Source organism: Sinohyriopsis cumingii, chromosome 19 (genome assembly GCF_028554795.1).
Source record: "Sinohyriopsis cumingii isolate HCF-2022 chromosome 19, ASM2855479v2, whole genome shotgun sequence".
NCBI lineage: Eukaryota > Metazoa > Mollusca > Bivalvia > Unionida > Unionidae > Sinohyriopsis > Sinohyriopsis cumingii.
In genome coordinates, this window is record NC_142979.1 from 38,279,515 (window position 1) to 38,294,855 (window position 15,341).

At 37.5% G+C, this 15,341-nt stretch overlaps 1 protein-coding gene across 3 annotated transcripts in view; it reads right to left on the bottom strand.

The window, feature by feature from the left end:
• The window catches only part of LOC149775520 (uncharacterized), a 32,944-nt gene that overhangs the window by 16,493 nt on the left and 1,110 nt on the right, over positions 1 to 15,341 (bottom strand). The gene's annotated exons all lie outside the window — the stretch shown is intronic.

Consider the following 15,341-nt stretch of genomic DNA (forward strand, 5'->3'; position numbering starts at 1 on the left):
AGCTGATATTCTGTTTTTACCGCATGATACTGTACGTGGAAAAACGTACAAGTACGCGCTAACCGTAGTTGATGTTGCAAGTAGATATAAAGAAGCAGAGCCGCTATCGGCGAAAACATCATCTGAAGTAGCCGATGCGTTTGAACGAATTTATCAACGAGGACTTGGACCACAAGGTGGTCTGCGATGGCCACAGCTACTACAGGTTGATCCTGGTAAGGAATTTCTTGGTCCAGTATCATCGTTGATGAAACAACATAATACCAAAATACGACGAGGTCATACTGCAATTCACCGTGATCAAGCAATTGTTGAGCGATTTAATCGAACACTTGCTGAACGGTTATTTGGATATCAATACGCGAGGGAATTTATTCAGGATAAAAGATCTCGTGAATGGGTTGCAAGATTACCAATCGTGATAGCTGCATTAAATAATGAGATCACACGAACAACCAACATGAAACCCATTAGCGCGGTCACAAAAAAAAATATACCAACACAACGGAAAGATGCTGGAAAACAAAAAATATTAGGTGATGTCACAGTCAGATATTTATATGAGCCTGGTGAACTTGAAGGTGGTAGCGCGAGAGCAACTGATCCTATTTGGAGTGTTACCACACACAAAATATCTACCGTGACAAGATCCACTGGAAGAAATGTAGGCGTTTCCAGACCTGCAATCTACAGATTAGATTCTGCTGCTCCTCAACGTGGATTTACGCGTGAACAACTACAAATAATTCCCGCGGATACACAACTACCGCCGCGATCACTTCGGTGATTTCGATCACTTAACTAGCACTAGCGCCTCTACGTCGATTACACTCAAGACAGGTTAACATGGTATTTTCTCGTGTATGACCGCGACTATTATCTTTTCTATCTACGGTAAATTGTCTTGAATCATTACTCGAATACCGCCATAACATTATACAATTACAACTGATGCAATGATTGTTCTGCTGCTGTTTTAACTTAATAATAAATTCAACATCAAGATCAAAGTCGCGTTTATTTTTTTTGTCAGATTGTTTGTATCCGATTAATTTTTTTCTTATTATATCATCATCGATGATGTTAAATTTATCAACGATTTCAGGAATTATGATTCTACGTAATTGAGATATATTTCTGACCCTCGATACCGCCAAATAAACTAAATTTGACCACTCGATGCGATCGTCTACAATCCAGACTCGTGTATCAGAAATAGTTAATCCCTGTGACGAGTGGATTGTCATGGCGTATCCCAACACCCATGGAGATTTGTCAGCGTGTATTGCATCTTCGACCACACTGATATCAACGGCGACAATATCATTTAATACGAGATTCTGTTTCCTTGACTCTGTCAAGGGTCCTGGAATATCAACATTAATATTCTGTTTTCGTGTATCTGATGGTCTATAACACAACGGTACGGGTAGTTCTGAATATTGTTCTTTATGTAGCTGAAATAACTGTTGTTGTAAAGCGTCTCTGATTATTTTTCTACTTGCTACGATCAAATCGTTGGGTCTCCATGAGTTCAAAAAATCACTCATTGATGTCTCTGAGATCACTCCACGTAATATTTCACACTGAATTTTGTTTGATCGTAATCTGATTAATTTTTTAAACTCCTTCAAATTTGCATCAAGAGCTCTATGATCATCATCTATTTCTTCGTAATAATCAACGAAATTTTTTAACCAATCATGTGGAGATGGTCCAACAAAGGGCGGCGGTTGACCATGATCGCCACACATTATTATGGCGGTATTTTTCGTCAACAACCAATCAAGAAACATTTTTAATGTATCTAATGACACCGTGCATATCTCATCCCAAATAATTATTTTAGGTATATATTTTTCTCCCATCCGTTCAGGAGTCCATGTATCTCCGCGCCACCGAAAGAAACTATGATACGTACACGATTGTACTTGCCGCTGTTTCATCTCACGTGCAAGTCTATGTGTGGGTGTCAGCACGATTATATCTGAATTTCTAAAAACATTAATCGTTCGAGTTGTTTTGCCGCATCCACCAGGTCCATTGAGATATACTGTCTTATATCTGGTTATTGGATCACTCAACGATGGTGCCTTCGACATTTCTGATATTTTATTACCCTCACGATAAAAATCTCTCACTGGAACATCTGCTGATTCTGTATAATTGTGTAATAGTTCCTTTTTTATTCTCCACGAACCCCATCGTTCATCATTACTTGTAAATTTCATAACAGGTTCTAAATATTTACTTGAAATATAAAACGAGTCCGTTGCGACTCTGACTGCGGTCTCAGGAAATCTATTAATCATCGATAATAAATTTATAGAAACATAAGCCAACATGGAAGATCTTAGATGAGTATATTGCGGGGATACGTCATTTATGTAACTAACGATCGTACCTAATTTTGTTCCGTCGGATAAATAAACACTCTCTCGATTTACAAATGTATTTTTCGCCGTTGTATCAGCGATTATAAAATCGTACTCGGCATCATCTAAAATTAATCGTGCGTGATGTCTTTTATAATCATATGCACCACCTTGAGTAAATTTACCTATAATTTTTCTACCGAGATCTTTTGCGGTTTTGAGTTTATTAGGAATATCGTCCTTAAACTCGCTGATAACTTCAGAATCTGACATGGGCAACCAAACTTTGGTCTGTGCATGATATGATATAATTGCCTCACTGACAACCAACGATGTCAGTATCATACAATCTAGCATATATCGCAACAAAACTATAGGTGCCCAACGTTTTTCACAAAAATGTCTGCCAAACCAAACATAACAAATATTGTGAAGATTTTCGTTAAACTCGAACGACTCAATACAGGCGAATCCAGTCAGATCAAAATCAGGTAATGGTCCATTAATTGCCACTCGCGTCATCTCGTTTGTAGGGTGACCAAATCTTTCAAAGTACACAGAACAATCTCCGTATCCCAGAAAACTTCCTGGATAACATGCAACCATATCAACCGAAATAACATCATTGTAATTGTATTTGGTATTCCATAATCCGCCATGTCCATATTCGACGCAACTTGCGCGTACGTCCTCGAGTAAATCAAATCGTGTTGGTTTCCATGAATTTCGTTCCCTGGCGAAATGAGCCGCAACAGATGGAACGGTAAAACAATTAGTTAGTAATTTGTCAGTATTTTCCGCGTGCTTGCACTGTAAAAACGTCGCAAGATTTTTCATCTCGTCATGGAGGGATTCTGTGCGATATATTTCACCGTTCGGTTTGACAAACTGATCAAATTCACCCTCCTCATTACTTTTAAATAACCATACCGATACAGGATCGGTTTTACTTATTTCGTTGATAAAATCAAACATATCTGTGGGGTAAAATCTAACAGTTCGATCACGTGGAAATATTGTTACTGCGTTAGTCCATGCGTGCGCGTTATGATCGATAATATTTATTGGAGCTCCTTTCGATTTATATTTCGACTGGTACAGTACTTCTCCCGTTATTGTCGCCACAGTTATTGGAAATTTTAATATTTTTCCTAACTCAGCAACATCTTTTATTGTAGCACCGGTATCCTTAACTGAATCAGCCCACGAGTTTATTTTTTCACGCCTTAAATCAGTTAATCCATTTCCACGCATCGCGTTTGTAAAGTGTTCTATTACTCGTTCAGCTACACAATTTAACCTTGAAAATTTCATCGGCGCTAGTTTATCAACGTTGGGTTTTTTATTTATCTCATAAATTCCATAAATAACTGCTGTTACAGGATACGCTCGCTCATAATACGGTTTATCAATACCAGTCAATAGACCCGGTCTGGAATTTTTACTTAATATGATAGTTTTATTATTACCAAGGACAGGATCATATTTGTCACGGATAATCCAACTATCTGTTTCTGTTAATACAATAAATTTTACTCTGAAGAAATATTTTTGATTGCCCTCGTATTCAGCGATGTAGTTAATGATAGTTGCCGCTCGCTTGTCATTCATTGTAGCGTCCGTGACAGTGTTGCGTATAATCTTGAACGTTGACCATGTATGAGATGCACCATCCGTGTAAAATTCTTTCTTAGCGTCATGAATTTTCGAGATCAAACTTTTATTTTTCGGATCAACCAGATCTCGTACTGGCAAGTCAGAAGATAATCTGTCAAGGTTGAATTTATACTTAACAGGCCTAGTTTGGGATAATCTCTCAAACTCGTTCATATAATTAAAACAAATATTTAAATAAAGAAAATTATATATATATACAATGTCCCAATGTAGATGGTTGATGATCGGCTCAGTAAATCGATGCAACAAATCCTGTAGAAAGGAATTTTGTTGGATGCACTCACAAAACATACGACGAGGAAGTCTAGGACCAATACCATGTCTACGGTGTGGTATTGGAGTGCGAGGAAAGACAGAATTATGTGGAAAGTGCGGCGGGAAACGGTTCAGAGAACTTAAAAGATATTATGACAAAAAAAATAATAGCGGTGAAAACGCTATAAAATCCGTGAAGGATTATATATCAAGATTTCAGACAAACAATGATTTAAACATATAATATTATTATAATGGAGCAAAATATATTTGTCCCACATCCTGTCATAACAAACTATGAATCAAATATTAATGGTATCATCAGACACTGCAAGTTGAAGAAACAAGTTGGTTATATTACTAATGCTGGTTATCTAATGTTCACATGCGGGGGGGGGGGAAAAGAAACATTATCTGTGTCATAGATTTACATACGAGTGTCACAAGGGTTTGATCAATGATGGTCTTGTTATTGATCATATTGACGGGGACACTCAAAACAATAATTTATCCAATTTACAAGCTATCTCTCACAGCGAGAATAATACACGCGGTAATACAGGAAGATGTAAGACAATCGGAAAGAGGGCGGTAATTTCCTCAAACATAGAAACTGGCAAAGAAATTATGTTTCGTTCAATATCTTCTGCTGCGAAATATTTTGATATTCACCCGCAATCAGTACAAAAAGTCGCAGAAAATATATATAAAACAGCTTTATCGAAAAAATATAAACAGAAAATTATCTTTAAGTATCAATAACTATCATCACCACATTATTAACTATCATCACCACATTGAATTAATTTTTTTAATTTATGTCACAGTAGGTCCTCCATACACTACTGAATTTTTGATTACATAAGGGGAGATTACTTTGTAATATATAGTTTTCTTCGTAGATGGTTGGTTTTTTATGATCGTAATTAGTCAGTTTAACTAATTACATCGTATAGTGCCGACGAACCTAACTCATTAGACTCATAAGTATTATTTATGGTTTTTAAATATTTCCCCATCATACAACACATGATAATATTATTGATCCGTAGGAAGCTGTGTGTGAAACAGAAACCGTTGCTCATTGTAATCGACCTGCAGTTGTGCATTAATGCCACTGTTATTATTGATTTTCGGTCTACTTAGGAAACCCGCTACAAATACAGAAACTATTATTCAGAAACTGTTATTATTGATTCTCAGTCTACTTAGGAACCCGCTACAAATACAGAAACTGTTATAAATACAGAAACTGTTATTATCCAGAAACCGCTACAAATACAGAAACTGTTAAATACAGAAACCGTTATTATTCAGAAACCGCTGTTTACTGTAAATATTGGTTCCTTAGCTATATAGCTAGCTATATATTAACTTCCGAAACATATGTTCGTAACAATGTTTGATAGCTCGATCAGTATGGTATTGGACTGTGGCGCTCGCGGTCCAGGATCAAACCCCCATGGCTGACAATTTGTCGGTGGTGCGCATAATTGCGATTTTTATAATAGTGGGGGGAACCGCAAGAACCCACCCGGCTCAGCAAAATTCATCCACATATTGACTTGTGGTTGATACATATTTTCGTATCACCCACTGGATTAATTATTGTGGGTGTGATTTTGCTGAGCGTATATGTTTGTCCTTAGTTAAGTTATATGTTTGTACTTCATTCATAATCTGAGCTCGCTAATACACTCGATAGGGGCTCTTCATTCATTGTATATAACCATTTCATTGTATATCATTCATTTCATTGTATATATCCATTTCCTTAGTTAAGTTATATGTTTGTACTTCATTCATAATCTGAGCTCGCTAATACACTCGATAGGGGCTCTTCATTCATTGTATATCATTCATTTCATTGTATATATCCATTTCCTTAGTTAAGTTATATGTTTGTGCCGTCCAAGCATAATCTGAGCTCGCTAATACACTCGATAGGGGCTCTTCATTCATAATCTGAGCTCGCTAATACACTCGATAGGAGCTCTTCATTCATTGTATATGTTGTGCTGTCCCTGAAACATCCCGACGAACTCGCTAACACACTCGATAGGTGTTCTAGGGATATTTTTTTTATTTTAAAGATTTATATATTATATAATGAACCATGAAAATATCAATGATGTAATTGTCGCTATTAAAAAATTAAAAAAAGATGGAATTAATATATCTGATGAACTTAATCCTGAAAAAATAGTTTCTGACTTTGAGATTTTACAAGAACGTAAAACCATGGGGACACACACACTATCATCTGAATACAGTCTCATGAAACGGATTCAATCGGCAATGTTTCAGTCGCTAGCTACCGTAGAAGATGATCATGTGAAGGAGTTCGTTCCTCTTTCTACCGCCGTAGAAAGAATTAAGTCGTTATTATCCCACGAGTATGAGGCAAAGAAAACGATTAGTACTCGCATAAGACTATTAAGAAAAATTATGTCAGAGAGTAACCCCGTTACTGGTGAAACGATCCAAGGTAACTTCGTTACTGGTGAAACGATCCAAGGTAACTTCGTTACTGGTGAAACGATCCAGAGTAACCTCGTTACTGATGAAACGATCCAGAGTAACCTCGTTACTGATGATAATGAAAATGAAAGTTTTGGTAACTGGGGTCCAAGTCAACGCTGACCACGTGTATTGGTAGTCAAAATCAAGAAAGTTCTAACCTTGTCAAATTTGTTCCTAATAAATTTTATTTATTAATAATATTATTTATTATAAATTTTATTTTTACTGAGGATTTATTTTTTTTTTACTAAAATCAAGAAAAATGCACAAATTACTTGATTCTGACGGGGTAGTTGGTAGTCAAAATCAAAGAAAAATGCACGAACTACTTGATTTCTGACGGGGTAGTTGGTAGTCAAAATCAGGAAAATTGAGCAATTTCGTTGTATTTTAGTAAAAAAAAATAAAAATCTCAGTAAAAATAATATTATTAATAAATAAAATTAATTTATAATAAATAAAATTTGTTAGGAACATTTTGACAAGGTTAGAACTTTCTTGATTTTGACGGGGTAGTTGGTAGTCAAAATCAAGTAGTTCGTGCATTTTTATGTTTCTGACGGGGTAGTTGGTAGTCAAAATCAAGTAGTTCGTGCATTTTTATGTTTCTGAGGGGGTAGTTGGTAGTCAAAATCAAGTAATTTGTACAATTTCAGTAAAAATCAGGAAAATTAATAAATATTATTTTTTTTTGTGATAGAAATTTTAATTTTACTTTCATCGACTAGCTTTTTTAGTTGCCTGGGCCGATTAATTTGTACCAAACACAAATTTGTGCTAGTAATAATAAAATATTTTTTTAAGTTGATCGAATTTGATTCTGAAGATCTACGACAAAAGTCCTTAGACAGAAATCCTTAAGACGGAAGTCTTTACGACGGAAGTCCTTACGACGGAAGTCTTAGGACAGAAATCCTTACGACGGAAGTCTTACGACAGAAATCCTTAAGACGGAAGTCTTTACGACAAAAATCCTTAAGATTTCACATACAGATTTATTACAAGCTCTTCTTCACGTATGTCAATCAAGCGATTAAGGTGGTCTGTGAGTTTAAAATTGATTCGTGTTAACATATTATTGTGACACCGCAAATACACGGGATTAGTTGGTTCTTGCACGATTAAATTTCCAGGGGGAACTTGTGGTGTGAACGTGTACAGGATGTATCCTTGTTGAGCCTGATTTGATCTTCCGAGATCTATTTGATAGCTGCCATCGATTACGTCACAAACCAGATTGACCGCGACCGTCGGTGTTATATTAACGATCCGCGGGGATACGTGTCTTCCGCCGCCATGTGGATCATTATCATATCTGAGAACAGTTGAAGGCGGAATTAATTTTCTCCATGCATCGAGTATTTTAGGAAAAAACTCATCAATGACATCACTGACAGATTTTCTTAACTCGGTTACACTATACCCGGGAAATTTATAATTTGGTACATCGGCTTCTGTTATTTTATATTTTTCTAACCATGCCTTTGCATCAGAATTTTTAGGTGATTTTAAAAGACTAACCATCGCCTGAACTATTCGGTTATTAAAATATTCCATGTCTGATATAAGCCGATTTAATCTTTCCACACGCGTGATGATTTTTTCACGCGATGACGCTGATATGTCAAAAATATGTTCGTTAAAATATTGATTTAGTTGATCTAGTTGTTTTTTACACTCTTGATTGATTTCCTGAAAAAATCTAATAATATCACTCCGATCAAACCTCACATCATATTTCCACTCCCCCTGATTTATAAAAGACCATGTCTCAATATCTTCGCGAAAGATAAACTCGCCAAGCATCGATTTACTTTTTAAAATACTTAGTAACACCTCGTATGATGGATAAATTTGATGATATAATTGTCTATCCGTGACATAATCAGACTTTTTCGGTTCTGGTGGTATCGGTGTTATCGGTGGTGATATTTCAGGCCATCCTAGCACGGATCTGATTGAAGATTGATAAATATCAACGGCATAATCAGGCGAGTTTATTTCAATCGTCGAGGACAACGTCGGCTCATGAACGTTTATTGATATTTTTGATTCCTTTCCCGTTATTGATTTTATTCTACGCGCAAATTCCTCACTGATCTCTTCAATCTGGTAACTGCCGGTTGGTATTCCAACAACAACCCAGTCAGGTGTTCCATCGGGTTTGTTGTTGTTAGTAAATACGAGCGAATTATTTGCTGGTGTACCATTAAATGATTTTGATCTGATATTTGGCCAGCTGTAATATACTCGTAATTGTGCTAGTGCTATTTCTTTTACTGGAATTGCAATAGGAAAATTAACCCTAAATTCAGGATTAGTTGAACTTACCGAGATCATCGTTATCTTTGGCGGAGTTGTGTTGGTCACGATCTGCTGGAGTAATTCTGTCATTATTGATACTTGTATCTTTAATACCTTCATCGTATATTTTGGTCATCATTGAAAATTCGAAATCAGATATAATTCCATCACTGAGACTCGCTGATAACAACGAGGATAATTTCGAGCATGCTACCGTCGCTGTATGTAATTTTATTTTGTAATCGGATAATTTTTCGTTCGTACAAGTACATATTTTTTTTGTGATGATACCAAGCACACCTGCAATAGTTGTTGCTGCTGAAATACAGATAGTTACAGCTACTGGTGCCATCGTTGTCAACGCTGATAATATTACACCGGTTCCAGCAACAACAGCGGATACTGAATAAACAATCACATCAACGATAACCAATCGTCGTCGATATTTTTTTACTTTTACTGTATATTGATCGACTTGATCTTTTAGCGCCGCCTGCCATTCACGCGCTTGATTGTATCTGTATTGTGCACCGTCCATATATTTTTATGCAGTAACCAATTGAGGTGTTTCAGCTACAAATTCCAAACACCACCAGAAGGATGTTGCGGTTAATTTCTTATCAGCTGCTTCCAGAATAAATATTTCTTCGGTTCCGATATTTAATACAACAGATACAACCCCGGAAAACCTGTCTGTGGAATGACGCCATGGAAACGTTGTAAATATTTCAAATTTTGCAGCACTGAACACAGACAACCTGTACACGCCAGTGTTTGTTGCGGTATATTTGATGGTATTATTTTGTTTTGACCATGTTGCAAATCCCGATGATACCGTGCATACGATGTTTGTGATATGCCCGGGAGTTATTCCAGCTGGAATTTTAATCAAATTGGTTTTGCTGACAATCTCAGGAATTCCCGCTACGACGTCTTGCTGTGTTTGTTTGATCGTGTCTAGGTTATTTTTGATATCAACGAGTTTCATGTCAATGGCGCGTGGAGTACCGAAGAATTTATCTATGGTATCATCGGTTTTTTGAAAATTTCTTCGAAATCTTCCAAAAGCTCCTGCGTGAACGTCATACTCAGCCCGTAACGTGGATAATTTACCGTCTACGGTGCCATAGTTGACATCGACGTATTTTTTTGTTGCTGCGTCTTCGTCAGATGTTGGATCTTTTAAAACTACTATTTTGTTCCCGTTCATGCTAAGTTCACCTGTCATTGTGTCACCGGTGTTTCTCACGCGATTAGCAACACTTCTTGCAATTTCATCTCTGATGGTTTTAAGTGACATACTTGAATCTCTGATTTTGCCGCTATCAGTAAACACGGGAATATTATCTGTAACTGCACCAAGTACTCGCCGGACTATATCATTCCATTTGATATTGCTGGTTTTTAGTTTACCATACCGATCTTGAAAAATAACAACTTCATCTGGGTCAACTCCAGCAAGGTTCATAATATCAGCGAGGTCATCTTTAGTCGCATATTTTGACAGATCAACGTCGGATTTTATTTTCTTACTAGTAGAAGATCTTCCGTAAATGTCAACCATTATAATAAGATCCGTTGTTTAAAATGCTTTACGCGCAACAAATCGGTTGCTTGTATAATCGTGCACGACTTTATGTGGCGGCCTGGATGATTTTGATATTGCGTCGAGTACATTAATTACTTCACGGCCGCATATTGGCGGATCTGTCATTGTTTGTGTGGGTAGCGTTGAATACCAAACTCTGGAACCTCTGGTTGTTGCGTGAAGTGGTGCGACATACTTGATAAATTCAACAGGTGGAGCTAACCCGTACGAATCAAAATAAACAATTCCACGCGGATCAATCGCGTATGATACCCAATGAGTACCGGGTCCGGAACGTTTGTCAAGATTAATAATACCTGTTTCTAGTTTGTTTGGTTGTTTCGGTAATTGATCTCGCATAAAAACACCTCTAAAGGCAGATATTTTTAATTTTTTAGCAGCATCAAGTAAATCAAAATTTGATGCTGGAACGTCTAACGAAATGATCCTGGAAGCCTTAGGCCTCTCCCCCAACGAGATCCCGGTAATCTTAGACCGCGTCCCTTTTTTTTGTATCCCTGCCCTGTTGCTTTCTTTAGTGCCATTCCAGCGGCTGTTCCAACAGCACCTAACGCGGCCGCTTTTGCTACGGCTGGAGCAGCTGCAGCTATTAATGCCGGAATGGCCGCAAGAAGTGGAAATATACCACCGGTTTTAACCATGTCCTTGATGGCGCTCGGAGAAAGATGGAATTGAACTCCGGTTTTTGATTCTAGGGCTTTATTGAAATGTTTAATCTGATTATTTGTCAACGATAATTTGTTTGGACCACCACTAATATGATCTCGTTTTAGTGATATTTTAGTTCCGCATTTGTTGGCGGTTTTTGATTGAAGCTTTTTTACCTGACCCGGGGTCAGAGTAACATTAACATGACTATACGACATTTTTATATAAAATATGTTTTTCTAAATAGCACGATTAAAGATTTTCCACCGGTGCATCAACGACCCTCATTCGACCACTGCCACCTTCAAGTAACATGGCCTTGTCGCTAAGTATGACCGCGATCGCTCTGTAGAAGCCGGGAACAATTGGTGGACCGGGTATATCAGGAGGAGGGTTAGTAACATGAGCTCGAAAGTGTATATCAACAACAGATTGTTTGGATAAATCAAGATGTTCTAGTGAAAAATAATAAATCGGATATAGACCTGTAAAATCTAGTTGTGATATTTGCAACCCGGTATCTATATTTTGATCACGTCCCATGAATGACATTAAACGATGATATGCGCGCGCTACATGATTTTGTGCATAATTTAGTTGTATATCCTCGGCTGGTTCTTGATGTCCATTTATCCGTAAGGAAACTTCATTAACTCCAAGGTTGTCAAATATCATATGTGAACGTTGTTGATTATTTATCCGGTTAATATTTTGCAGTGCAATAAAAATATGTCGTGGTGCAGAAACACCCTGTTGTGATGCTATATGCCATGTAAATAAACCATTAATATTGCTTTGAGCAGCATCTGTGGTTACTGTTAACCATGATAGCAATGATTTACCACCTTGATCCATAAAAGATAGTAATTTTTGTTCCTCAGTAATAGATGGAGTCATTACTGGCATCCACAATGAAAGTTTTGATATATTTACTTTACCCTCGGCAATACCAGCACCTCGCCAGATTGCATCATTATCATTACCTTTTCTTACGAGCACAATTGTGTGTTTAGCTCCAAAGATGACTTTTCTAACATTTCTGCAAAATCCAAAGATATGAGATAATGGAATTGCACACGAAAAATTTCTATTATCTCCTGACAGCGCTGCTTGGCGTGTTGCAAATCCTAAGTTGAAAGTCGCGCTATCACCTTTTACAATATCAAAAGCAGCAGCTGGTCTGGTTGCGTGTTCAAAGTCAACTGGTTGTGGATCAACTGCAGTATCTTGCGGTGTCCGTATTTTAGCATACCTGATATGATCAGCGTTGTCGGTGATATCCTTAGCAAACATCATTGTTGGACCAGCTGATCTTGTAAAGTCGTCAGAATATCTCGCCAGACCAATTATTGTTGTAGCAACGTCGACATCCTTCTGAACTGATTCAATATTTTTTCCATCAATCATGTATGTGGCGCTATCAAACAACGCCATGATCCCGTTGTTGACAAAACCAACACGCAAATTAGCATCATATGGCGTATTAGCTGCAACATTCGTTACAAGTCTACCTTCTACTTCAATAAACGCCTCAGCGGGCAAGAAATATCTACTTGTATCATGAACCTGTAATTCGATTCTCCCCTGATGATTTGGTTGTCTTGCGTCATAAGAATAAAACTGATAATCACGTACTGACTCGTACTTAAGGACAGGTGCCTCCATATCAAATGCTGGGTCTGATTCGCGCCTGAACATTTTATTATAGTTACCATTTTTCCAAATGATGATCATCGTCGACGAAAACCGCCCCCTGCTATTAAATTTGCTGTTATATTTTTTTCTGCTTCTTCAGATATCGCCGCTAGTTTTTGATTTGCAGCCTGATTTATTATTTTACTTACGTCTGCAGGCATCACCTCAGTACTTGCCAGTTTCACCGGTGGTTGTTGTTTTCGTCGCAATAATCGTGCTAGTCTTTCCTTGATCGCCGAGAACGCCTTACCAGCAACATTGACAATTGCACCAGGAGCTTTATCACGAACAATATCAATAGCCTTCATCGATAATTGTTTTGCAACTGGTGCTACTTTGGGAGCTATCCTCGTGAATAATCCCCGAATGACATCACCAAGTCCATTTCCGTAAATAACACTATAGATTGGTAATCGTGAGTTTACCGCTCTAACCTGTGTGGGTTTACGATGATTATCATGCACAATCATCTTATTTTATTTACCATTTATCTAACAACTAGTCATCAACGAGCTCATCAATAAGTTCTCGGTAAACGCCGATATCCATGATACCACCTTGAAATAGTCGCCGACAAATATCAGCTGCTTCATTGGTTATTTCTGGTGAATTATTTCCAGCTCGTTTTCCTCCTATGAGAACCTCTAACCGTGACACGTCATTGATGATATTATCAGGACATAAACCACGTCCTGTTTTAGGTTCATCTTGGGGTGGTGGTTGCATTACCGGAGTAGGTACTTCAGTGGTGTCCGGGGGTGATTCACCTTCTCGAAATCCATGTGGTGAACCTGTCGGTGTAAATGTCATTTTCGGTGCAGAAATTTTCTTCGAGAAGGGTGATTTAAGTGACTCTTTAGCCTTTTTAATTTTCGACAACAACCTTTGCTGTGGCGAAGAAGATTGTTGTTGTTGTTCTATTTGTTGCAGAGGTGGAGGAAGCTGATACTGGGAGGACTCTCCTTGTTTTGGTTGTTCCCGTCCCCCTCTAAATCTTTCTACTTCTTCTTTAAGTCTTTTAAATTCTTGACCTCTAGCTTGTTTTTTATTGTAATATACGCGATATATCCATTTAATGAAATCATCATCATTTGTTTTTCCATAAAAGGGTTTTAAAAAATTAGATTTATTAGATATATTTTTTGATATCATCTCAGGTAATTTCTCTCTTTCAGTTTTTCTAATTTCCTCAACAACTCCTTCGTTAAATCTTGCAATTAATCTTAAGCTCTCTTCTGCTGTTTTGGGTTCAGATGCAAGTTTTTTTCTCACATCGGCGACTTCAGTACGAAGTTTTCCAATACCTTCAAGTATTTTCTCACCAACAGGTGGAGGCTGAGCCGCAGCTATATTAGTTGGAAGATTTCGTAAAATCTCCATTGTCTGTTCAGTCAGCGCTGCAGTTTGTTTTGATACCGGAAGAAGATCTTCTTTGATGACAGTTCTAACTTTCTTAGTAGCTGCAGTGACGGGCTTAAACAGTTTTTTAGTGTCCTCTTCATACTCAACTTTTGCTTCTTGCTGCGCTTGTAGATTTTTTCTAAATGAGTCTTTGACAGGAAGAAATTTTTTAATTGCTTCTAATCGTTCTCCAGCTGTTCTTGCAGTATGAGATTCTGGATGTATCATTTTATTATAACATGATAATTTAATTAATATCAGCAAAGGAGGAATACAGAAGTTTGATGAACTATTACAGAAAAAGAAAGAACATAAATCCCAAAATAGAAAAACCACCATCAGAACTTGAATATTACTTGAAACATAGAACAAATTCCAAAGATTCAGATGAAGATGAAACAGATGAAGATTCCCATGATTCAGATGATGATTCCCAATATTGATAGCAGCAGAGAGGGGCGTCTACGGTTCTGTTTGGGACAAACAATAATCGTAGACGTGGTAATTGACCTCTATGAGTGGTCACTATTTTTTTTGGTAAAACACAAGGGTGACCATTCCCCTAAGTGGTCTGTTCACCCTCTCTGCTGCTACTGGCTAGTTTGATCAAGTGTCACTTTATATAAAATTCTATGGTGAACCGACGTTCTTCTTTATATGGTTTGACTGATCTGGTGGCCTAGTGGTTAGAGTGTTCACCTCAGATGTGGGAGGTCGTGTGTTTGAACCCTGGCAGAGTCATACCAAAGACTTATAAAAAGGTTACTAGCAGCTGCCTCGCTTGGCGCTCAGCATTAAGAGGTTAATGTCAGGACTGATTGGCCTGGTGTCAGGATAATCTGATTGTGTGGTAC